Here is a 27,009-nt window from a genome sequence, read left to right on the forward strand (position 1 = left end):
TCAGAGGTCATATGTGGGAATGCTGCCCAACTGGTGCCAGATCTTCAGACTGTTCAAAAGAATCCCGCATTTGAATTTTTTAATGCGAAATCTATGTTTTTTAAATTTTGACAACAATTAAAAAAAAAAGTTAAACATCTTAAGGACGAAACAAAAGTCTATGGACCTTAGTGGACAGTTTGCAACTTCTAATATCGACAGTGCTTAGCACAAGTGACAGAGACCTTCCTGAGAGCAGTACTTTAGGCAAGCCCATAAGAACATTATAATTTCAAGGTAGAGAAATTAAGTTAAGAAGCGTTTCTGGAATCTAGGATGCTAATATGGTGTTGTTAAAAGACTATTTGGAGCCAAAAGGCAGATTCCTTTCCAGGTTCCAATGGTTACTCACAACTGGTCTGGCCCAAATAATCTCAGCTGTCTGTGGACCAACTGGACCCCAATGAGATGTGCTATGAGGAATTAGGCCTGACCAAAAACATCTGACTCTAATGACTTAACAATTGCTAAAGACCCAACCAATCAGGGAGCACTGTTTCCCAAAGACTGCCATGCATCCTAACCCTTTCGTTGGCAAATGAATAGGAAAATTAAATCTTTCCACTTAGCCTTCATTTTCCTTTCTAGTTCTTAGTATCTTACAAATAAATTCCTGGAACACCTATCTGTTTCCTCCATTTGTAGAGGTTTTTTCCTTTGTCAACCCCTCCTACAAAATCATATGTTTCCAAAGCACCTCTCGTATAATAATATCTGTCCTTAGGCAAGACCGTATCCTGGATTTTTAATCCCTATTGGCTAGCATTCAAACTTGTTAGCCTCTTGAGAACTCCTCTAAAATCCATCTGACTGGACCCACCTGTCCTTGCCATCCCCTGTGGCTGATCCCACCCACATACCCACCTTTTGTCAGCAAGAGTCCCATGTCTTCACATTTGGTCATGTTTGTGGCTTGCTGGTCCAATACTGCCCTCCCATTTTCCTTCCATCTATTCAATTCCTACCTTTCACAGACTAAGTCCTTTATGCAAAGTTTCCTTCAAAGGAAGCTCTGCAAGAAGCAGACGACAAACTCTCCATAGGAATAACAGGAAGTTCTCTGGTGGAGGAAGTCAGTCTTGAGATCATCCAGGGAAAGGCAGTACTCAGGAGGAGATTAAGGGCAATGGGTTCCCGAGTTGGAGGAAAACCACATACTTTATTTGTTTTGGTTTCACCTGGACTGAGTCCTTTCCACAGACAAAGTTGGGAAACTAGGGATTGTTACATGATTCATCCTGATATAGTTAAATGTTAGTTTGATTCAACCAGTAGACAAATACTTGTTGAACACCTGCTGGGGGTATCTGGTAGGCTAAGAGGTACTAAACTTACAGATCTGAATGCAGATCTCTGGCTTTAAGGAGCCTACCACTTAGAGGTAGTGAGTGACAAATGAACAATCACAGAGATTTCAAAAGAAATGCATGTATGTAACAGCAGAAGCATGCAGAAGGTCAAGAAAACTTAGAGGATCCAGCCAGGCCTCCCCTAGAGGCTGCCCATGCTCTGCTCTACCTGCTAACTCATGGTCAGAGGTTGCAAACTTGGCTGGGACTTTAGAGAACAGTGTGTCAACAACAGAAGAGTGGATCTGGTGGCTCAGATGGGGCAAGAACCAGCTCACGGCATAAGACCTCAGGCACACCATGCACAAAAGAGTCTTTTCCTTTTCTAACTCTTCAAATTCTCCAGGGGAAGCCTAGGAATGAGGGGAAAAGGGACATAGGGAGCTACAACCACTGCAGCAAAAGGAAAGAATAGGCCCCAAGTCTCTGACAGTGTAGAAACTCAGCCAACTGTAAGCTGGAACATCAAGATGATAATGTTTATTCAAAAAAATATAATTAAAGAGGCAACTGTGGGAGGGAGAAGAGAAAAACTGGGGCTGCCTGATAAGTGGGTGAAGAAAACCCAGTACCTTAAGAACTTGATTGTATTTTATAGCTTGAATTCCTCACTTGCTGCTGCCTCTGCCTGCTTCCTTGTCCTCGTCCTCCTCCACAGGAGCAGGCCTCCATGGCCCCAGAGTCGTGATCTCTTTGTGGGGAATGAACATTTAGAAATGAATTCATCTAGCCAAGTAACCATCGCTAAATTAATTTTCCTTCAGGTTGAGTGAGATTGGCCCTTGAATTTAGCCTGTGTGGTGAGGTCCTAGAGGAAGGTGCGGGTTCTGCCGGCAGAAAGCCCCTGCTCCAGCTCTATCCCCACCCATTCCTTTATTTAGAAACAAGGCCACCAGGTCCTTGCTCTTTTTACTCCCTGAATGGACAATATGCTGACTTATTCTGGTACAGAGAGGGACCTTACAAGGATTGAAAATCCAGGAGAATAGTTTTCGGGGTGAGGTAGTCCTTGTTTCCAAACCTAAGCTTTGCCACAGACTAACCTGAGACCCTCATACAAGCTCATTAACTTACCTAAGCCTGTTCTCTGATTTGTAAATGGAGAAAGCAGTACCCACATCATACAGTGATTTTGAAGATTAAATAGGATTATGAATGTAAAGCAGTGCTTGAGAAACAGTAAGTGCCCCAAAAAACAATGATGATGATGAATTTTATATGCAGGCACATAGAGTGTATTAGGACTTTTTGAATGATTTCCAGCTCACTCCAATGCTTCACTCTTCTTCCAGCTTCTCTTATCCACTGACTGACTGATGGTCTCCCCAGCATTTATTAATGTGATCAAGAACAGTAATTCTGGAAAGTACTCTCAAGTTATTTACCTAATTAAACAAACATACTTTTTAACCCAGACGCCCTAAATCTCTGGTAGCTTGTCTTTGCTGATTTGGTCTGAACAGCTCAGCTGGTAGGGAAGGACTTTCTGGTTGGAAAAAATATATAATTAGCAGACTGGAAAACAAGGACCCCTGAGTTTAAAAAAAAATCACTAAAACAGCCTGATCACCCTGTTTACTTTGCCATCATATCTCATGTTAGTTGGGGACTGGGAAAATCCAGGTTACCACCCAGCAGGAGTTCCCTCTAAAGATAGAGACTGGCAAATATCATATGTGATGCATGAAAGCCCAATTATAAGTTTCACTCTTCAAGTAATTAAATCACTAAACAGGTTAGCACAATGATTTGTTTACTAGTAGACTGATTTTCTCCAGGGTTGGAACCATATCAAATTCATTTTTCAATCTCTGGTGCTGGACATTGGCTGTCACATACAAGGTATCCAGTAAATGTTTTTTGAATTTAACTGAAAAAGCATGGAACATTCCCTTTATTATAAGACTACTTTTTGTAACGTTTCCAGACTTTCCAACACATCTGAGAATCAATAACTAGATTGCTAGAGGAATATTAACGTGGTAGAGGGGCTTGGAAACCTCATTGCCTATTACACGATCACGGGACCTTTTGTTCGGGGGACAGAAATCACTGGCAGACTGACCCAAATCTCCATTTTTCCCCTCCTAGCAACCTATAGGACTATTTATTCTCCAGGTACCTAAATATACTAATACATTTATTTGCTTAGATATCTGTTCCTTATGGGTAGGGGGTCCATACATCGCAACTGGCCTAGAATTTAGTAGGTTTAAATCTGTTATTCAAGGGTAGTTATGAATAGCACTGCCTTTCACTCTAAAAAGTGTTCTGGTTTGGATGCTAAATCATATGGACACTACTTTTGGGACAGTCCATCACACATCATTTAGCCATCCAGCTCTACCTGCCCTGGAAGTCTGAGCACTATGCCTGCCCAAAGCTTTCCTCTATGGAGGTGGCTCTGTCAATCACTGCATTCAGGAGCTTTGGAACTGCCCCCGAAAGAACGGACACCTCTATCTACTGAGAGAGACACTCTCAGTGGAACAACAGCAACAAAAATCATTCTCAAAATTCAAGTCTTTCCTTTCATCTTAGGTAGACCTTTGACAAACACTAAGAAACACTAAGAAACAAAGGATTCCTAATAATGACAACCCCACATTTACTGAAATCTAGAAGACATGCCCATTTGAAAATTCTAATCTAGAAATTAAACTTAAGCTTCTCAGGTTATACTGCCCCTTAATAACATAGGTTATTTTGTCAAAATCAGTTAAAGCCCTCTAATGGGATTTGGAAGAAAGGGACAGACAAAAATTAAAATGCAGCTGGTCAAGGTAATCCGAAAGCTCAATTCATTCAGTAAATAACAATGGCACTTTAACAGGTTTTTGGTTTTTTTTTCACTAATTGGATGCAATTGTGCTTGGCTTTAATTTCTTATAATGATGGAACAAATTTTATTACTTCATACTTTTAGGGACATTTGGCTACATCATGTTTTGGTGCTTCCATAAACCCCAGTGGAAATTAAATTAGCTCTGTGATTGCTCATTTCCCTATTTAGTGACATGTCTGCCTCGTGTCAGCAAAATGGTAACCATTGTCTACCTTAAACCACGATACTGCAGTAGATTTAAAAGAAATTACCTCTTGTGTCCCTCTCCTTTCAGAATTCCCTATTTGTAGCTATCAAATTTTGGCATGCTAGTTGGGACGCAATCTTGTTTGAACAAGCAAAGTAATTCTCATGTGAGACTTTAGGATTCTCTGTCCTGTAAGTTCTAAATGTACCTATAATTCAAATTTAGATGAGGGTATGAGTTGGTAAGAACATGAAGAGCATCAAACAGTTTTAAGAACTCAAACGACTTGTACTTTGTGCTACTAGCTTCTCCTTTCCCCAAGTCCATGTGGACGTGCAAGTTTGAGGGAGGGAGTCAATTGCCACGTACTATGAAAAATAATTAGTCAGTAGTCTAACACATTTAATCTTGAGGCTCTTATCCAGAGCAGGTAAAATATTCTAGCAGAACTCAATACAAGTTTCCCGGACACTGTAGCTACTAAGCTCATACTGTGAAAGATTATACTATGAAAGAAATTGCAAATACAGTGTTGCAGACTGACATTGTTTAAAACACATGCAGCATTATTATAGGCAACACAATGGCAGAGACTGCTAGCTGTCCCCTAACATTGATGCTTTTCTTCATCAGTTCTATTAGAATTCTAGTTTTACCTAAGCATATGACTGCTTAAAACTGAGAACATTCTCAGACTCCTATGTAGCCAGATGTTACCACAAAAGTTAGTTCTGATAAATGGGTTGGAAGTAGACGTGTTATGTGGAAGTTTCAGGAGCTTACATTGAAAGATATCTGTCATATATCTTTTCTTTTTCTTTCTTTTCTCTTTCCTATTGGCTAGAATAAGAAACTGATGGCTGGAGCTAGAGCAGCCATATTGGACCATGAGTTACATTCAGGCATACAGGTCACATCTAACAGCATCAAAAGGAAAGGCACATGTGTCCTTGAAGTCTTTGTGGAACAGTGTTGCCACATTAGCTCTAGTCAGCTTACTTTCAGATTTTAACATGATAGAGAGAAATGAACATTTATCTTGTTTAAGCCACTTGTATTTTAAATCTGTATTTGTGCCAAACACTATCCCAACTAATACGAACACCAGTAACAACACTCTTATTCACCTATGACCTAAGACTCTATCTTAGTCTTGTTAATAAAGTGTGTTCATCTAGGAAAGGCTAAAATTTAGATATTAGATGACTGGTTTCCAGCTTACCATAATTCAAAGATATTGTACAATAATACACTGCTAGTTAAGAGCTTGCTCCAGCACTACCTCAAAATGATTTATAGAAAATACATCAAACAAAATCTATAAGAACCACCCTAGAGTTTCCCTTGGGGTTTAGATATTTGTCTTTCCAGCCAGATTTGAAAGTCACTCTAGCCTGGAAGCCATGACTAAAAAATGGTTTCGCTGCCATGAAGAAGAATACTGTCATTTTGGGGAGCTTCTCCTTTGGCCCCCTCTCCCACTCGTTTATACCCTTGAATACATGGATATTTACATATTTTTTTTCTGACTCAATAGTCTTTGAGCACATTGCTCTTGTTAAATCATTAAAATCTGGAGGGTCTTTTCAAAATTCTGTGATCTATCATTTAAAGCCAATGTTCTCTCTTCCTGCAAATCCAGCAGCTTTAAAACTAAACTCTTGCAGATCCAAGTCATGTCTGAAAGGTTTATAGAATGACATACTGTGGTCATACGGTCAGGGCACAAATACCTCTGATGGTACAATATTTTAAGGCAAAACAGTTTATGTGTAAGCTCCATGAGGTTATAGACCATGGCCCACTTATTTATTACCAAATCCCCAGCTCCTGGAACAGTGCCCCTCAACAGAAATCTGTTGAATAAATAAATGAAGAATCTGCCTGGTGTAGTAAAACTGTTATTTTCACACACATGAGGTTCATCTCTGTGCGTACACTGAATGTACACACATAGCCTCCTGGATGACTTTGCAGTACTGAGCCTCTATATTGTCCACCTCAGTTACCAAGGGACTCGTTTTTCATAAATGGCTCCAGCATCACACTCTCCTCCTACAGAGAGTTTTACTGCCCGTTCTAAACCCTTAAAGCACTGTCATTTTCACTTAGGTCACCCAATACATAGGTACACTGTTGGACATACTTGGGTGGAGAGGGATACGTATGCTTAAATTCCCTTTGAGCAAAGACCGCAACTGTCAGAAATGTGTTAGTTGTCAAAATTAGTTCCATAGATTATGAAACATAAATCTCAGTTTCCTGTGTTCATAGCCATGTAAACTTGCATTTTTAAGTTAAGTGAGGAAATAAAAATAGTTATAAGAACCATTTTGGGAGAGACCTACCATTATGTGTCTCATTGAAGGGACAGCTGTGGTGCAGTATTAAGACGATTCCCCACCAGACCCCTGCTCTCTAGAATCTATTCAGCATCACCAGTGTCCTTTCCACTTCCCTACTGCTGACCATCAGACAGCTACGCAATGGATTGTCTAAATAGAAACTACTTTAGTCTTCCAAAACTTAGAGTTATCTGATCACGAAAAGAAAAAACAGGATCAAAACTACAGAAAGGCAAGATGTTCTGTCTGACCTAGTGAATGGCGGCCAATACTAATGCCATCTGTAAGTTCACTAAACAGATAAAATGTGTTAACTAAGAGGAATCTCTATTTGTATTAATTCATCCAATCTTCCTAAAATCAGTCATTTCAAACATATTGACACATGTATGCTTGCAAAATTTTAAAAAATGAGTGATATGACTTTTTTTTAAAAGATAATTCAGCTGTTCTTTCTACCAGTTTTAGTATCTATGTAAGAATTTGAGGTAAAAAGTATAAATAAGTCATCCTGAAAAGTTCAAAGACAACCAGATGTTTGAGACTGTAATGTAGTTATAAGGAAAACTGTCCATCTTCTTGGGAGGTATACATTGGGGAGTTTGAGGATGGAGGGCTATGATGTGTATAGCTCTCTCTATGGTGGGTCAGAGAAGAAAAATAGTGTGTGTGTGTAAACAAAGAGACAATGAAAAGTACATAAAGGGGATGTTGACAATGGTGAGAGATGTGCACATGTTCTTTGTAGTAGTAATAAAGCTTTCCATTAAATTTGAAATATTTCCAAATAAAGTGTATTCTAAAGGTGATGAGAACAGTGACAAAGAATAAGTCATTTCATGTTTGAGCATTTTTCCTGCTCCCAGTATAGACACACACCTCATATACAGACAAACATAAGTGACACTTACTGTACTTCCTTGCCTACATAGTAAGTGTTAGCACCATACATAATGGAAAACTACATCTTGCAATCTATTCATGCATTAAAAGTCTAAGTGATTCTAAGAGACCTTTTAGACAATAATTTGATGTTTGAAACAATGATTTCGAAGATCCATTGTACTTCCTTATGAATGAGGCCACCCTTCATGACATATTCAACGTGCTGAATGGGAAAATCTGCAGCCAAGAATATTCTATCCAGCAAGGCTATCATTCAGAATAGAAGGAGAGTCAAAGAGATAAGGAATTTCCAAGACAAACAAAAACTAAAGGACTTTGTGACCAAAAAACCAGCCCTTCAAGAAATATTAAGTGAGATTAATATTAATTGAATGGGAAAGAAAGTCAAAGAGTGACAAAAACTAGAAAGGAACAGGGAAAATCTCCAGAAACAATGACAAAACAAGCTATAAAATGGCAATAAATACATACCTATCAATAATTACTATGAATATAAATAGACAAAAAATGGCAAAAAAACCATAGAGTGTCATAATAGATTAAAAAAAAACAAGACTCATCTATATTTTGCCTATAAGAGACTTATTTTAGACACCTGCAGATTAAAAGTGAGGGGATGTAGAAATATTTATCATGCAAATGGAAGTCAAAAGAAAGCCTGTGTAGAAATACCTAATATAAGACAAACTAGACTTTAAACCAAAGACTGTAACAATAGATGAAAAAGGGTACTATATCATAATATAGAGGTTTATAGAACAGGAAGATCTAAGAGTTATAAATATTTATGACCCCAACATGAAAACCCAAATATATAAAGCAATTGTGAAGAAACATAAAGGAAATAATAATACAATAATACTAGGGGATTTTAACACCTCCCTTACATCAATGGACAGATCTTCTAAGCAGAAAATCAACAAGGAAACAATGGCTTTGAATGACACACTGGACCAGATGGACTTAACAGATATATTCAAACATTTCATCCTAAAGCAGCAGAATACACATTTTTCTCAAGTGCACATGGGACATTCTCCAGAATAGATCATTTACTAGGTCACAAATCAGGCTGCAACAAGTACAAAAAGATTGAGATCATGCCATGCTATTTTCTGACCACAATGCTATGAAACTTCAAGTCAATCACAAGAAAAATTTAGAAAGACCACAAATACATGGAAGTTAAACAACATGGTATTAAAGAATGAATGGGCCAACCAGGAAATCAATGAAGAAATAAAAAAAAAAATACATGGAAATAAGTGAAAATGAAAACAAGACTGTCCCAAACCTTTGGAATGCAGCAAAAGTGGTCTTAAGAGGAAAATATAGAGCAATACAGGCCTTTTTCAAGAAGTAAGAAAATTCTCAAATAAACAACCTAACCTTACACCAAAAACAACTGGGAAAAGAACAACAAATGAAGCTTAAAGCCAGTAGAAGAAGGGAAATAACAGAGATTATAGCAGAGATAAATGATATAAAAACAAAAAAAAAAAGTAGAAAAAAAACAATGAAACCAGGAGCTGGTTCTTTGAAATAATTAATACAATTGATAAACCCCTAGTCAGACTAATAAAAAAGAAAAGAGATAGGACCCAATAAATAAAATCACAAATGGGAGAGGTGAGGTAACAACCAACACCACAGAATACAATTATGAGAATATTATGGAAAACTATGTGCCAACAAATTGGATAATGTGTAAGAAATTGATAAATTCCTAGCAACATACAAACTACCAAAACTGAAACAGGAAGAAATAGAAAACTTGAACAGACCAATAACCAGCAAAGAAACTGAATCAGTAATCAAAAATCCCCCCAAAACAAAAGTTCAGGGCCAGATGGCTTCACAGGGGAATTCTACCAAACATTTAAAGAATAGATAATACTTGTTCTTCTCAAAAATTTCCAAAAAATATAAATGGAAGGAAAACTTCCAACCTCATTCTATGAGGCCAGCATTACCCTGATACTGAAACTAGATAAAGACTCCATTAAGAGAGAGAACTACAGGCCAATATCCCTGATGAACAATGGATGCAAAAATTCTCAACAAAATACTAGCAAATTGAATCCAACAGTACATTAAAGGAATCATTCACCACTAACAAGTGGGATTTATTCCTTAGATGCAAGGTTGGTTCAATATTCACAAATCAATCAACACGATATACCACATTAATAAAAGAAAGGATAAGACCATACAATCCTTTCAACAGACGCAGAAAAAGCATTTGACAAAGTAGAATATCCATTCAAGATAAAAACCCTCAACAAGGTAGGGATAGAGGGGATGTAGCTCAACATAATAAAGGGCCTTATCTGAAAAAACCCACAGTTTTTTGGTGAAAAAAACTCAATGGGGAAAGTCTGAAAGCTTTTCCTCTACGGTTAGGAACAAGACAGGGAGGTAGTGCCTGCTGGCTCAGTCAGTTAAGTATCCGACTCTTGGTTTTAAGTAAAGTCATGGGTTGGAGCCCCATATTAACCTCTGCGCTGACTGGGCAGGGCCTGCTTGGGATCCCCTCTCCCTCTCTCTCTGCCCCTCCCCTGCTCACACACTCTCTCAAAATAAATAAATTTTAAACAAGATTAAAACCTAACTCAAGAGGTAAAAGATCTGTACTCTGAAAACTACAAAACACTGATGAAAGGAATTGAAGAAGAAATAGAAAAATGTTCCATGCACATGGACTGGAAGAACAAATATTGTTAAATGCCTATACTACCCAATACAATCTACACATTTGATGCAATCCCTCTGAAAATACCACCAGAATTTTTCAGAGCTAGAACAAACAATCCTAAGGTTTGTATGGAACCACAAAAGACCCCAAATAACCAAACCTATCTTGAAAAAGAAAAGCAAAGCTGGAGGCATCACAATTCAGACTTCAAGTCATATTACAAAGCTGTGATCAAGAGAGTATGGTACTGGCACAAAAACAGACACATACATCAATGGAACAGAATAGAAAGCCCAGCAATAGACCCACAACTATTTAGTCAACTGATCTTTGATAAAGCAGGAAAGAATATCCAATGGAAAAAAGTCTCTTCAACAAATGGTGTTGGGAAAACTGGACAGCAACATGCAGAAGAATGAACCTGCATCACTTTCTAACACTATACACAAAGATAAATTCAAAATGGATGAAAGACCTAAATGTGAGATAGGAAATCATCTAGATTTCCCTAGAAGAGAACACAGGTAGTAACTTCTTTGACACTGGCCATAGCAACTTCTTACTAGATATGTCTCCTGAAGAAAAGGCAACAAAAGCAAAAACTATTGAGACTACATCAAAATAGAAAGCTTCTGGGGGCACCAGGATGGCTCAGTGAGTTAAGCATTCAACTTCATTTCATGTCATGATCTCATGATTTGTGAGTTCGAGCCCCCATTGGGCTCTCTGCTGTCACCCTTCTCTCTGCCCCCACCTTTCTCTTTCTCAAAAATAAACATAAAGAAAAAGCTTCTGCATTAGTGAAGAAAACAATCACCAAAACTAAAAGGCCACCTACAGAATGGGAGAAGACATTTGCAAATGATATATATGATAAAGGGTTAGTATCTGAAATATATAAAGAACTTATAAAACTGAACACCCCAAAAAACAAATAATCCACTGAAAAAATGGGCAGAATACACGAATAGACATTTTCTCAAAGAGAGCTTCCAGATGGCTAGCAGACACATGGAAAGATGCTCAATATCACTCATCATCAGGGAAATACAAATCAAAACTACAGTCAGATATCACCTCAAACGAGTCATAAAGGCTAACATTAACAACACAGGAAACAACAGGTATTGGCAAGGATGTGGAGAAAGGGGAACCCTCCCACACTGTTGGTAGGAATGCAAACTGGTGCAGCCACTCTGGAAAACAGTGTGAAGTTTCCTCAATAAATTAAAAATAGAACCATCCTATGACCTAGCAATTGCACTACTAGGTCTTTACCCGAAAGATATAAAAATAATGATTCGAAGGGATACATGCACGTTGATGTTTATATCAACACTACCTACAATAGTCAAATTATGGAAAGAGCCCAAACACCCATCAATCAGGGATAACTGGGTAAAGAAGTCATATATATATATATATACACAATAGAATATTCTTCAGCTATCAAAAAGAGTGAAATCTTGTTATTTGTAATGGCATGGGTGGAGCTAGAATGTATTATGCTAAGCAAAATAAGTCAGTTCGAGAAAGACAAATACCATATGATTTCATTCATACATGTAATTTAAGAAACAAAACAGATGAACATAGGGGGAAGAAAAGGAAGAGGCAAACCAGGAACCAGACTCTTAACTATAGAGAACAAACTGAGGGCAGCAAGACAGGAGGTGGGTAGAGGGATGGGTTAAATAGGTAATATGTATTACGGAGAGCACTTGTGATGAGCACTGGGTATTGTATTTAAGTGATGAATCACTAAATTCTATATCTGAAACTAATATTACACTGTACGTAAACTAGCTGGAATAAATCTATTTTATTTATTTATTTTTATATTTTTATTTTTTATTTTAGAAAGAGAGAGAGGGCACAAGCAGGGGAGAGGGACTGAGGGAGAGAGAGAGATATTAAGCAGGCTCTGTGCTCAGCACAGCTCAACGCAGGGCTTGATCCCATGACCCTGGGACCATGACCTGAGTAGAAATCAAGAGTATGACGCTCAATCTACCAAACCACCCAGGCACCCCCTAACTGGAATTTAAATAAAAACTTGAAAAAAAAAATGAGGCCAGCCTTTTGTCCTTTCAGATTTGGCTAGCACTGACCCATGGTGTACAACTACCTGAGAGCACACCCTGGAAAAAAGACAGCTGAGGCATATTGCCTAAACCACAGGCTATTGAAAACTTGGCCCAAAGTGACTTGTTTGGACTGCTGACTTCAAAAGTGCTGATGAATACAATGAACTGTGGAAGATGTATGATTTGTTTTGAATGCATTTACTATGATTGATGGCCCAGATTTGGCAAGTTAGTTCACTCCCAGTGGAGATGAAAGTTTCACTGCCTTGCCTCTTTCAACATTCCTGTTGAGACAGATTTCATTCTTATTGGCCAATGTACTAACAAATCACGTAAAATTTGTAGCATAATGAATTTATTAGCTACGCTGTGGATCAATGCTGTACATAATATTCCTGAGTCAACATGAGCCCTTAATTAAATTTCCTTATTATAATGCCTCTGGAAATTTTTCTTCAGACTACTAAACTTCAAGACATGAGTTTAGGTTTCAACCAGCAATTATGCTAGTAATTTTTCTGAGATAGGCCAGGGCCATGGTCAGGTTAGAAAGTGATCTATTATGAATGGCAGGCTATAAAGCTGATATATGCGATCAAAAACACCCGTAATTGACTCAAATCATTCTGCCTCAAGTTATTCTGATACCCAGAATATTAGACTCGGAGCAAGTCAATTTCAGTTATTCCATTGCAAATATAAAAGAAAAGATAAAAGTGGCAGAGGTGTGGGGAATGAAAAAGAAGAAAGTTAAAAATAAGTGAGACTAGGATAGTACTAGTACTTTAGTATGAAATTGAAATCCTTACTTTAAATTGCAGATCATTGAGAAGTACAAAAAGATCAGTGAGGGCGTAAGAATGTAATTCTAAGGTAACTCCAAGGAAGATGTTATTTAAATAAAAAATCTGACCTGGATTGTGTCCAAATCTCAAGTGTTTTGTTGTTGTCATTAATAAAGGAATATGGGAAAATATGTTTCTCTTGGTACCTACCAATAAAGAAGAAAAGTGGGAGGGAGGCAAGGAAGGGAGGAGAGAGAGAGAGAGAGAGAGGGCAGGGAGAGAGAGAGAGGCCGACAAGAGACAAAATTTCAGATGGTAACTAGACTTATCATGGTGATCATTTCACAATATATACAAATACCAAATCATTATTTTGCACACCTGAAACTAATATAATGCTAATATAATATTATATATCAATTATACATCAATTAAAAGCCTAAAACAAAGAGACGAAATCGGGCGAGAAACAAAAACTCAGCTTTAAGATCCCCAAATATGCTGTCAAGCCCCTTTAAAATATCAAATTTTGCTTACATATATTAGAAATTTTTTGGAATTTTTTAAGTTTATTTATTTATGAGGGATGGAGACAGCCTGAGTGAGGGAAGGCAGAGAGAGAGGGAGACACAGAATCTGAAGGAGGCACCAGGCTCTGAGCTGTCAACACAGAGCCTGATGCAGGGCTTGAATTCACAAACCATGAGATCATGACCTGAGCCTAAGTCGGACGCACCCAGGTGCCCGGAGAAATGTTTTTTTTAAAATCAATTCGTAGGCCAATTAGCCAATGTTACATTTACATCCTTGGTATTCTCTCAAATCAGCTCCATGGGCTACCACCAAAAAGCCCTAGCCGAGCTCTCACAGGCCCACTTTGCGCTAGATGCTGGGTACACAACACAGGCTCTCAGAAAAAAAAAATCACACAGCCTGATGCTCACGCTGCAAAAGTGGAGTTTGCTGCCAGGTCCTATAAGCTACCTCATGCCCCAGTATTTTACCACAATGAACCAGATGGTTATGAAATACCTAGGAACAGGCCATAAATCTATTGGCAATGATTTTTCAATATCTTGCACAACATGGCGATTTGTTAATATAGATTGAGTCTCTTTTAAACTGGTTTTTTACTCCTCTCAAAAATATCAATAAACCATCTGCTTTCACTTGTTTATCAAATAACTTTTCAAAAGTGTGTTGAACCAAAGAATCAGTAACCCATGAATCAATTCATCCGCTAGTGACAATCCCTTCTCCATGCTTAGTTTTCATTTTAGGCACTAGCTTTTGTTTCCTATCCTTCCAACATACAGCCTGATTGCCAAGAGTAAGGAGAATTTCAGTTGTAGAAATGTCCACAGGGTGCCCTACTTTCATAACAGGAAATAAATAATTAAGTTTTACTAAAGGAAAAAAAAAGTCAGAACATTCTATGCTTGCTTTATATACAGACTTCAAGTTCACTCATATCCAATTTTCATATTTTGGGGGTTTTGCTTCTTTCTGCACATGGGGCTCCTTTCATTCCTTGGCTACAAAGGACAGTTGTGGTCTACTTGTCACATTTGTAATGAAAATTAAAAAATCACAAAATTTTCTTTGCAGAATAAACACTTTAAAGCTAACATTTCCTTGGAAAATGAGATCAAGAAATTGTCAAGAAAGTGTACATCAAAAAAATATTCCGTCAAAGAATACCAAGTACACTGATAACCTAGAAGTCCTGTCTCTTCCTTTGACTCATACTGCTTTAATCATAAGACATCATGCATATCAGTATTTGAATGCTATTAGGACATTTCAACATAATATTGTCCTCCGAATCTATATTTTGAGCTTCTCTTATAAGAAAGTCCATTTTATATCAATTTGCTTTGTTCCTTGGCAACTAAACCTCCTTTGATAAGATCTGAAAATTAATATTCATATTTCATAAAGGACACAAGAGAGATGCAGGTAGGTGGTTTTAAAGTTGGCCTCTGTCAAAGTACTTTTTCCTTGAAGTGGTCCCGATTTTTCCTGTGTGTTTTTCAGATCCTGTTCTAAGAAATATACCTTATTCACTCTGCTAATGGAAAACCAATGATTTCTTGATTCATTCAACAAATATTTATTGAACAGGTAGTAATACAGTAAACACTGGAGAAGATGCCGGACATGAAAAGATGAATAGATAAGGACCTGCTCTTAAGAAACTCACAGTCTAGTGAAGAAGAGAGATGATACTAGCATACAATCCTAGGGTACCTCTTGTGATAAGGGCTCCAATAGCACATACAGAACGCAGAGGCATCTAATTTGATCTTGGAGTTGGAAGGCTGCCTATAGGAGGATACTCCTGACATATCCAGACAGGAGGAATTAGGTGCAGGGAAGGGGAGCAGGGGTGGAGTGGGGGAAGGAGTGAATAGATGGGGAGGAGTCCCAGACCGATAACATGGACAAAGGCACAGAGTCATAGGAATCCAGTGCATATGTTACAGTAGAGGCTGCATGTGCAGGAGAACAGTGTGAAACGAGGCTGCAAAGACAGGCAGAAGAGGGTCATGAAAGATGAATTACTAGTGAAGGGAGCTGGGCGTGTCCCCAAGTGCTGGGGGAGCATGGAGAGATTTTTATTTTTAAGATACTGATTCTTCTCTTCTTTCTCATTCTATGGAGAATAGAAGAGACAATGTGCCTTTACGGAAAGTGAGTTGAAAGGTAGAAAACAGGCATAGGTTTCTGAAAAGAGAAAAGGATATATGATCAACACCCTGACTCAATCGGGACTTTTTTTTTTAATGCACTAAGTCATCACATACCTTCCCACATTTGTGGTCTGTATGATGGTATTGAAATATTGACTCGATTTCTGATACAGTTTCTGGAGTCTGAATGTCACTGCAGGGATGAATAAACCAAACAGATTGGATTCATATGGGTTTGCCATATGACACATTTTTTTCCACATAAGATTAGAGGAAAAACTGATTTCACTCAATTTCCTGCCTTATGTGGGTTAGAACTGAAGTCAGTGCCATTATCCCTTTGCCTATTCTTTTGTATTTAAATTTGATGTGGGATTGTACTGTTACAGAAAAAATAATTTAATACCTTCTGCTACCCCTTCTTTTTTCTCATGGGTTTAAATTTAAAAAGAAAAACCGGACATGCACTTTTCTTTTCTTCATGGAAACCACACTATTTTTGGATTTTAAGAACTTTTTAAGTTATCAAATAAACACATTTGTTAATTTATGCTAACTGCATTGTAATTACTTACAGGCTAAGTATCTTGTAATATGTGCAGTCTTTTATACTACTCGTATGTGGTCAGTTTTTAATAGCTCAAAAGTTATGAAAACCTCAGAAGACCACCCAAATGAAATTCTATTGTAGGTTCTACAGTGACAAAACATGAACCACACTGGTTTGAGGTCCAGAGCTTAAAACTGCCTACTCAAGCTCTAGTTAGAAAATCCCTATATGTATGAAATACAGAATCTGACATCTTTACAGAGTATTCTGAAGTCCCAGTATCTTTGTTTACAAGAAAGTAAGCCCTGGCCCTACCCCATACTACCAGCATACTGAAATTCCCTTAGGATACAAATTTCATTTGGGTCAACAGGACTGTTGATAATGGTAGTATATTTCACACACAAAAAAATAAAACTTAAGATATCACTGTCTTTACAGACAATGAGGACAGCGAAAGTAAAAAACAGAAGTGTTGTTTTGCTAGGAGCTGGATCTCAGTCTTTCTGCTTCATTCATTTGTTCATTTGTGTACTCATTGGTTAGTTTATTCACTCAAAAATATAATGAATGTTTCTGTGGCAGATACAGTGACAGGTGCTGGACTCAATGATGATTAAAACACATCTTGTTTCTATGCTTAAGGATCTTGTGGAGCATAGAGTCAAAGGATGGTAACATATTATAAAAATTTTAAATCTGATTAACATTCTATGTAAAAATGCCTTCCCCCCCAAAAAAAGATAATTTATCTTCCATTAAGGAATGAAGGCTCAGTCACTGAGGAAGATAAACATGTAAACAAATATAAATTCAAATGACCAGTAGGTGACATAGATTTCAAAAAAATGAAGGGGCTTTAGACAGTAAATCCTGGCTTTGGATTTGAGCTTCAAGTCTAGTCATGTGCTCTTGAGCCAGTTGTTCAAGACTTCTGAACCTCAGTCTTTTTCTCTGTAAAGTGAGAATATAAGCACCTTGGTTATTGGATAGTATGAGGATTATCTAAAGGTATGGGCAGATCATTAAATTGCAGTTCTTACAATTGTTACCTTCTGGAGTCATAGAATTTTTCACATTGGAGGGAACATTTCAACACTTGCTCTGAAAGAGCAAGTAGAGTTTATCACACAGAAAAAGTTTCTTAGGGTGTTCCAGAGAGAAGGAACAAAGTGTGTAAATTCATGTGAGCAGAATTAAAATGGTTTCTTGGAGGAACAGCAAATGGATGAGTGCAGGTGGGAACACCATGGTGTCTAAATAATCTGTTTTTATGCCTTCTTTCAACTGATAAACACAAGAAAGCATTCTAAAAATCAATTTAAATTCTTTCTCTTTATCTCTTTTCCATACCCCACACCATTGAAATACATACTTTTTTCAGAGTAATTCAATGTTAAGAGACTCGGTACATCAAGATTAGCAGATTTCACGGCATTAGACAAAAAACAGAAAGACAAGATAACAGCAAAAATGTTTTGTGTGAGAGCTTGAATGCTCCAGCAGGTTCAGAAGATGCAATTAAAGGGCTTAAAAACTGGTTCAGAGGTATTTATTTATTAGTGCTCCTGTCATCATCTTAATCACTCTTTTCCACCTAATAAAAACCCATTTCTTCTTTTTTTAAAGTTTATTTCATTTTTGAGAGAGAGAGAGAGAGAGAGAGGGCAAGAGAAAAAGGGAGAAAGAGGATCCCAAGCAGGATCTGCACTGACAGTGCAGGGCTCGAACCCACGAACCAAGAGATCATGACTTGAGTCGAAGTCAAGAGTTGGACACTTCACTGACTGAGCTACCCAGGTGCCCCTAAAAACCCATATCTTGTTGCTTATACTACTTGTGAATTCTGTTCCAGGAAAGGAGTTCCTTTTTTAGCCAATGGGAAAGCCATCTCCTTTTTCTCTGGGAGATTCCTGAGCAACCACTAACAGTCAATGTGAGCATGTCGACTACTTGCATGGATCCTTTTGTGTGTGGCAGTCAAAATGACTCACACTTCCAGATGGCAGTGTTAGCCTTCATTTAGATTCCACTCTTGGCACAATTAACCCAATCTGGTGCTATCTCAATAAATAACTTTTTCTGTTATGAGAACCAGGATTTTTAAAAATTAAAACTTTTTACTGCCCTAATTTCTGAGTATGGAGGTATCCTTTTTTCATTATAGATTGTCCAGAGAAAAGGGGTACAAGAGAAAAAAATTGAAAAAAAACCCCAGAATTTAATTACCCATTAAAGAGATAATCACCATGAACATTTTGATGTATTTCTGCCTAATCTTTGTTTTCTTTCCCTAAGTGGATCTCTTTGAGATTTTTAACAGAGGAATTACTAGGTCAAAGGGAATAAACATCTTTAAGTCTCTTGATGAATATCACCAAATTGTTTTTTAAGAAACGTTATACCAATTTCTGCTTTTATAGGTACTGAGAATAACATCACGTGATATTCTACCCCCAAATTATGAGATATTATAAATATGTAAAACATAAATATGTCATTTCTTTGCTGTAGTTTGTACTTCTTATTACAAGTAAGAAGGGTCATTTTTTTATTTTATTTATATTGTTTTCCTTTTTTTTTGAAGTATAGTTGACATACAGTGTTATGTTAATTTCAGGTGGCTCAACAAGTGTGATTCAGTAAGTCTATATGTTATGCTATGCCCACTACAAGTGTAGGTACCATTCGAAGAAAGATCATTTTTAAATGTGTATTTCATTTTTAGCAAGGTTGTATAGACATATAAAGAACTTAATAATACCACTAAGAAAATAAAAATCCCCTGCACTGTCTCCCCTAACTCCTGCACATACTGGTACCTTCCACTCCTCAAAGGTAGCTACTTTCAGATCTTGTGGGTGATTTATTTGCTATATTATTCTATACCTCTAAATGACATACCTGTATTGCTACTTGTTAATATTTCAATTTTAGGCATCAATTATTGATATTCAGCATAAAGAGGGGAATTTAGCTTTTCATATATTCATACTTCTTAACTTCTTTTGGTTAGAATGAGTCATTGTCTTTACTTTCAGTGGGGCTAAGGAAACTCTGTAAGTAGCTTAAACTATGTCATGCACATTCATTAATTTTGTTTTCTTCACAAGTTTTTTTTTTTCTTTGTAGTTGAAGATTCTTGTCCTGGTTTGCTTCTCTGTTTGCTTAAGTGTCTATATACTCATAACTAATTCAGTCCCAAACTGTGTCCCAACTGCAAAGCTCTCCTCTTAAATACAGCTCAAATGCATTAATAATATTATCAATTTCATTTTCCTGAATAAGTCTTTCCCAAAGGTCTCTTCTAATCTGGAATAGACATTCCCTATACCTGTTGCACAGCTCTGACTTTGCGATGTTCCTTCACCATTATACTCATAATAATGTTTTTTAAAATTTACTTCCTTGTTTTGGTTAGCACATTTCAAGCAGTTTCTTGAATAAGTTTGAATCAAGGCAAATTTTTTGAGGACACACGTCTTTAAAACTGGCTGTACTCTATGATCACTCCTGGTTGATAGTTTGGGTGAGTAGAGAATTCTTGGTTGAGAATCACTTTCTTTCAAAATTTAAAAGGCATTGATTGTTCCACTGTTTCCTAGGTTTCAATGAGCATCCTAAGAAGTCTGATGCCCTTTTTATTTTTAATGGTTTGTATATGACCTGATGATAATCTTTCAAAAAGTCTGTTTTATATACATATTGTGGTGGATGCTCCTATTAATGAGTTCTGGAAAGTTTTATTCAATTATTATTGCCGCTTACACTTTTCCTTCTAGAATTTCTATTATTTGAATGTTAGATTTCTGGGATTAGTCCTCTAATTTTCTCATGCTTTTATTCTATATTTTCTATTTCTTTGTCTTTTTCTCTATTTTCCCGGACATATCCTAAAATTCATCTTTCAACTCTTCTATTTAGTATTTTTTTAATTTCTTTTTTTTTAATTTTTTTTTTTATTTCTTCCTCCAGCATCTGTACTTCTTCTGAGTTCATCTTTTAAAATTTATTTTGGTTTCCATCTTTCATTTAAATTCTTTCCCTAAAGGTTTAAATGATAAACCTTATCTATCTATTCATATTTAGATTAGGGTGTTAAAAACTGGAATGGAAGCTCTGTTTGCATGGATAAGATTTTTCAACTACAGTCTTTACCACAGAGTGATCTGGGTGGGGTATTTCATTCAACAACCCCTGTATCACTATCTTTGGGTCTTTTCTCAGGGGCTGTTGAATTCTCCACAGGATACCTCAATCTCCTATCCAGAGGGTTTATGCATAATTAGAAAATTAGTGGGGTAAAAATATTGGAATTCTCAACCTTTAAAACTCATTCAACAAATATTTGAGTATCCGTATTTTCCAGCCTCCATTCTATCCTCTAAAGTAAAGTGGTAAATAAAATTGAAAACTCCTTATATTACTATGAACAAACTATATAAATGTTTACTTAATCCCTTTGTTTTTAACATCACACCTCAATTTTCATCTATGCCTGCTGCTCCTCAGTGTAGAGACTCTTTATACTCTTCTGAGGATAAATGCCTAGTGTTTTGTTTGGGTAAATAAGGGACAGTCGTACCACTCCATAGAGCATAAACTGTGATCTACATGTCTAACAGCTTCTTAAACAGTTTTAGTTTTTACCCCACTTTTTAAGGTATTGGGTATGGCTGGTTTTTGTCTTTTGGTTGTTTTGTACTATTCATGGGATTGGTTCTTTTTGGCTAGCATAGGATTCAGCTTTACTTGTCTGCAAAGGCTATAGATAGTAATAAATAGATTTATTTTCCAGCTTCCAAAATTTTGCTTTGTTACTCCTTTCCCACTTTCTTTGTCATTGTAGTTTATGCTTTTAAAAGATCTTTTAATTCTGAAAACTGTAACACATTGATTAAAGAAATTGAAAAAGACACAAATAAATAGAAAGGTATACACTGTGCTCATGAATTGGAAGAATTAATATTGTTAAAATGTTTATACTACCCACATTAATCTATACATTCAGTGCAATCCTGATCAAAATACCCATGACATTTTTTTCCACAGAACTAGAATAAATAATCCTAAAATTTGTATGGAACCCAAGAGGCCCTGAATAGCAAAGCAATCCTGAGAAAGAAGAACAAAGGTGGAGATATCACAATACCAGGTTTTAAACTACTACTACAAAGCTAAAGTAATCAAAATAGCACGGTATTGGCACAAAAACAGACACATAGATGAGTGAAACAGAATAGAGGCCTGGAAATAAACCCGTGCTTATATGATCAGTTAATCTATGACAAAGAAGGCAAGAATATAGAATGGGAGGACAGTCTCTTCAACAAATGGTGCTGGAAAAGTTGGTCAGCACTATGCAAAAGAATGAAAATGGACCACTTTCTTACACCATACATTAAAACAAACAAACAAACAAAACAAAACAAAACAAAACAAACAAACAACGCCCTCAAATGGATTAAAGATTAAAGACTTAGATGTAAAACCTGAAACTCCTAGAAGAAAACACAGTCAGTAAACTCTTTGATATCAATCTTAGAGATATCTTTTTTTTGGATCTTTCTCCTCACACAAGGAAAACAAAAGCAAAAATAAACAAATGAGACTATATCAAACTAAAAACTTTTACACAGTGAAAACAAAATAAAAAAAGGCAACCTAATGAATGAGAGAAGATATTTGCAAATGATATATATGACAAGGCGTTAACCTACAAAACGTACAAAGAACTGATACAACTCAACACACAAAAAACCAATAATCCAGTTTAAAAATGGGCAGAAGACATGTACAGACATTTCTCCCAAGAAGACATATAAATGGGCGACAGACACAAGGAAAGATGCTTAGCATCACTAGTTATCAGGCAAATGAAAATCAAAACCACAATAAGATATTACTTCACACCACTCAGAATGGTTAGGATGAACAAAAAACAAGAAATCAGGAGTGTTGGCACGGATGTAGAGAAAAGAGAACACTTGTGCACTGTTGGTAGAAATGTAAATAAATTGATGCAGATACTGTGTAAAACAGTATGAAGTTTTCTCAAAAAATTAAAAATAAAACAACCCTATGATCTTATAATTCTACTTCTAGTTATTTTTCTGAAGAAAAAAAATACTGATTTGAAAAGAGATATGCACTCTATGTTCATCAGAGTGTTATTTATAAGAGCTAAGAAATGTCCACTGAGAGATATATGGGTAAAGAAGATGTGACATATATCACTTGACCATATAATGTGATATAATATATATTAGTTGGTCATAAAAAAGATATAATCTTGCCATCTGCAATGACATGGATGAACCTTGAGGATTATGCGAAGGGAAATAAGTCAGATAAGGAGAAATATAAATACTATATTGTATGTCAATTATTCTTCAATAAAAAATACAGACAAATTAAAAAAGTCCTTTTATGGTTTCAGAAGGCAGAGGTGTTAAATGAATGTGCTAATTGCTCTTATCCAGAGGTCCAAATGGCTTTTCATATTCTAACTTGTCATTTACCTATCCTCTTTTGTGAATTGTCTGAATATCTCTGATTATTTAACATTGAAGCTTTAGTGTTTTCCTTACTTAATTTCATGAGCTCTTTCTTTGTTAGTGTATTAACCAATGACCTGAAATATCTTTAGGGTGACTGACCTCAAAGCTCACTGAGTTACCTATAGTTCTAGTGGTTTAGAAAGTATGTAGGTCATGAATTGCTAAGATGGAAGAGATGTAATGAAACTTACTCTGAATATTTTACCAAAATACATATATTTAAAATCACATTAAATGACAACGACCAATCACTACTAGACTTTAAACCTGTAACAGGAAGATATTCACCTTTAACAATATTAATTCAATAGAGTTGAACAGTTGATATGTGTGAAGCACCATATGCCTGAAAGTACAAATACCAAGGGTCTGAATCCCTTCTTTATAGGATTTTCAGGAGAAAACAGATCAATAAATAATTATAAAACAATGAGGGCTGATCTATATCAGAAGCACAAATCTTAGGACAACTAATTTGACCCGTTAGGGAGAATTGGGGAAGTTTTGGAGCTAAACAGCTAATATTTGGGGGGACCTTGCAAGGGGAACACAGGTTTTGCTAGGTTGCAAGGGTGACAAAAGGCATCCCAGGATGAAAAAAGAGAATGTGCAAAATGTTGCAGATGTAAAAAAAAATGTGTATTTAAAGAATGGTGAAAAGTCTTGGGGCGCCTGGGTGGCGCGGTCGGTTAAGCGTCCAACTTCAGCCGGGTCATGATCTCGCGGTCCGTGAGTTCGAGCCCCGCGTCAGGCTCTGGGCTGATGGCTCGGAGCCTGGAGCCTGTTTCCAATTCTGTGTCTCCCTCTCTCTCTGCCCCTCCCCCGTTCATGCTCTGTCTCTCTCTGTCCCAAAAATAAATAAACGTTGAAAAAAAAATTAAAAAAAAAAAAGAATGGTGAAAAGTCTTAAAGGGTTGCTGAAGGTATAGAAAATAAAAAGTTGAAACTGGACTTGATTGTAAAACCAGAATCTAGCCTAGTCCCCTTAATTTTACAGACTGGAAATCAGTGCTAGAGAAGTTACAGGTTGTCAAAAATTCCACTCTTAACAGAACTGGGACTGGGACATAATATTCTGACTCATTTTAGAGCATTTTTTTATTATATCACATAGTTCTTTGCCTCTCATTATAGATACAGATTATTTTCCTAAAAGCAAGTATAAAAAGGACTGATCAGATAATTTGGGAGACAAATTAGAATTCAATTCTAATCTATTGCTAGTGGCAACTTTGAAGTCTTTTGTAGAGAAGAATTCTAAGGCTTACAGAAAAATGCACAATTTCTTAATTATGTCTATTTACCACGGGCATAGGATGGGAAAAGTGGCACGTAATTATCTTCTGAGGATAGGAACCACCTAATGGGGAATGAGGAGTAGAGAATGAGAAAAAAGAATACACCATATGTAATTTATGACTAATCTCCTTTTGGCTTAGTTTACATTACAAATTTATTCTTCTGAAAAAGTCCTTAAATTTTGGATTAGATCATTTGAAACCTCTCCCTTTTCAAAGTTAATTTCTTTTCTTGTTTTAGTTTGCTCATTTGGCCATTGAATATGCTTGCTATTCAGTATTTAAGATTACACAAAACTATTCTTTAGTCACTGTCATTCCTTTGGAGTGGAAATTTTCTCGTTTTTTCAATCTTTCAAATTATTGCTATGCATTTTTGTTGCAAAAAAAACATTTCTGTCAGATTTTAGTTTCTCACTCAAATAAATAGGTATTTATTAAGACTGCATTTCTTAGAAATGAAAACAATCATCGACTGTGTTCAAGCATGCACTTATTTGGAATCAGGTACATAAGAAGGAAAAGTCTTTTTATAATGTAGAATTATTTTAAAAATTGATTATTACTTCTTACAAATGTAGAGCACACAAAAGATTCTCATAATTTTTTAAAGTGTAACATTAAGTAGACATAGGTATTATCTTTTAGCATACTATGTAATTTTTTCTAAATTTTTCCACAACCTATTTATTTTATCTGTATTTTCAGCTATAAATACCTACTTGTATTTTTTAAAGACCCATACTATTTTTCCCTATGTGATTTGACCTAAAATGACATTCTATGTATATGAGGTAATTTATTCATTTTTCTACTTTCTGATGTTTGCCAGTTCTACATGCCATTGTAGATCCTTCTAGAAAGCACTTCTGAAGAATTGTGTTTTATTCTGGCTCTCTTGAGTAACCTGTTGAGAATTCTTGGAATAAACCAGAAGGAAGGCTACAGAGACAAAAGAGCACTATAGCTTCCTTAAAGTTAATGAAACAGAATCCCCTGACTCATGTTAGTAATCAAACTAAAATGGCAATTTTCACATTAATAACTTCTATTTTATGTAGAACATACTTTATACTGAAATTTATAAATAGGAAAACAACAATTTCAGCTATAATTGGAGCCTTTTAGAAAATAAAATAAAAACCTATTCCCACTAGTAAAAAATTGGGGTTTAAACCTAGAGAACAAGTATTTTAAATATTTAATAGAAAAAAAATCCCTGATTTGCACTCTGTGTAAACAATTAGGTTTGAGAATATTGCTGTATAACACAGAAAATACCAGCTAGACTGTCTGAAGTCTTCAATGACAGAGAAACAAACAAAAAAGCTAGCTCTACAACAATGAAAATATGGAACTTGGAGTGCCTGGTGGCCATAAATATACACCTTTATTAGCCTAACAATTTATATACAGTTCATGCAAGTAGCAAGTTTGACAAATATGATCATCACTCCCAAGTTGAAACAAATAGTCTTTGCTAAGAGCAAAGGATGGTTATTCAGCAGATGGTATTATTTTTCTTGCCAATTCATATTCATAAAACTCAATAAATGCTTAGCTTTAAAAATGTCAAATAACTGAGATTTCAGAATAATACATACCAACTAATCTGCTCTGCTTATCTCCACCCTGTCACTCTCCTCTTCAAGAGCTCAAACAAGATAGTATGATTGACACCAATGAAAGCAAAAACCTAATCTTGCTTACTGCTACATGGTCTTATCTATAATGTACCATGTCAATATCTTACAAAAGATAACATAATTCAGAGCAATAATATACCCCAAAGTGCTAATCTACCACACACACACACACACACACACACACACACACACACCACACACATACACACACACACACACCACACACACACACACACACACACACACACACTCACACAGTATGTAGAACATTTTTTTTTTATTCCTGTTGGAATTGCCACCAAGAAGAAAACGTTTCATTGCCAACTAAATAAGAGTTCATTTCCAGTCTGGTGTTAAAAGCTAGAGTTTTAAATACATAAAAAATTGGGTTTGAATCCTAACTGCCATTTATAAGCTGTGTGACAATTCGTCAAGACACTTAAACTCTCTGGTCTCAGCTTTTTTATTCATAAAGTTGTGAATATGGGGTTCTTCTGAATATTAAAAAGGCATTTACGTGTAGAGATCTTAGCATAATGTTTGCATAGAGTATATATTTAACAAAATGGTAACTAATAATATTGGCTTAGTTATTAGAGAACTAAAGTTTTACATAAAGTAAGGAGTTGTCCCTAAGGTGCATTCAATGCAACTTTGATTTTTAAAAATTCCTTTTTGTCACTTTGATTTTCTAGGGAGAAAACCTCACTCCATTTTTCTTGAATTTGCTTTGAATTGTAAAAGAGATTTGTAGGCAATTGAAGCAGTTACACTGTACTACATATGCAGAAAACTGACAGCTGGTTTTCAAGATTTGGCAAGAGTTCCCAACATTTTTTCTCAAACACACCTGAAGGCTACCATGCAAAAGTGGTAAGTCAGCTGCTCTGGGAGACTGCTACAGGGATAGGGCAGGACAGGACTTAGGAACAGAACTAGCCAAGACTCTGTCCTTCCCACCCAGGAGACACTTGCCCTGTCCCTTCCCTGCCCCAAGACACAACCTTCTGGCTATAGATCAGAG

General features: G+C 36.4%; 1 protein-coding gene across 14 annotated transcripts in view; it reads right to left on the reverse strand.

The window, feature by feature from the left end:
* The window catches only part of PDE4D (phosphodiesterase 4D), a 1,455,129-nt gene that overhangs the window by 63,830 nt on the left and 1,364,290 nt on the right, over positions 1 to 27,009 (reverse strand). The gene's annotated exons all lie outside the window — the stretch shown is intronic.

This window comes from Felis catus, chromosome A1 (genome assembly GCF_018350175.1).
Source record: "Felis catus isolate Fca126 chromosome A1, F.catus_Fca126_mat1.0, whole genome shotgun sequence".
Classification (NCBI taxonomy): domain Eukaryota; kingdom Metazoa; phylum Chordata; class Mammalia; order Carnivora; family Felidae; genus Felis; species Felis catus.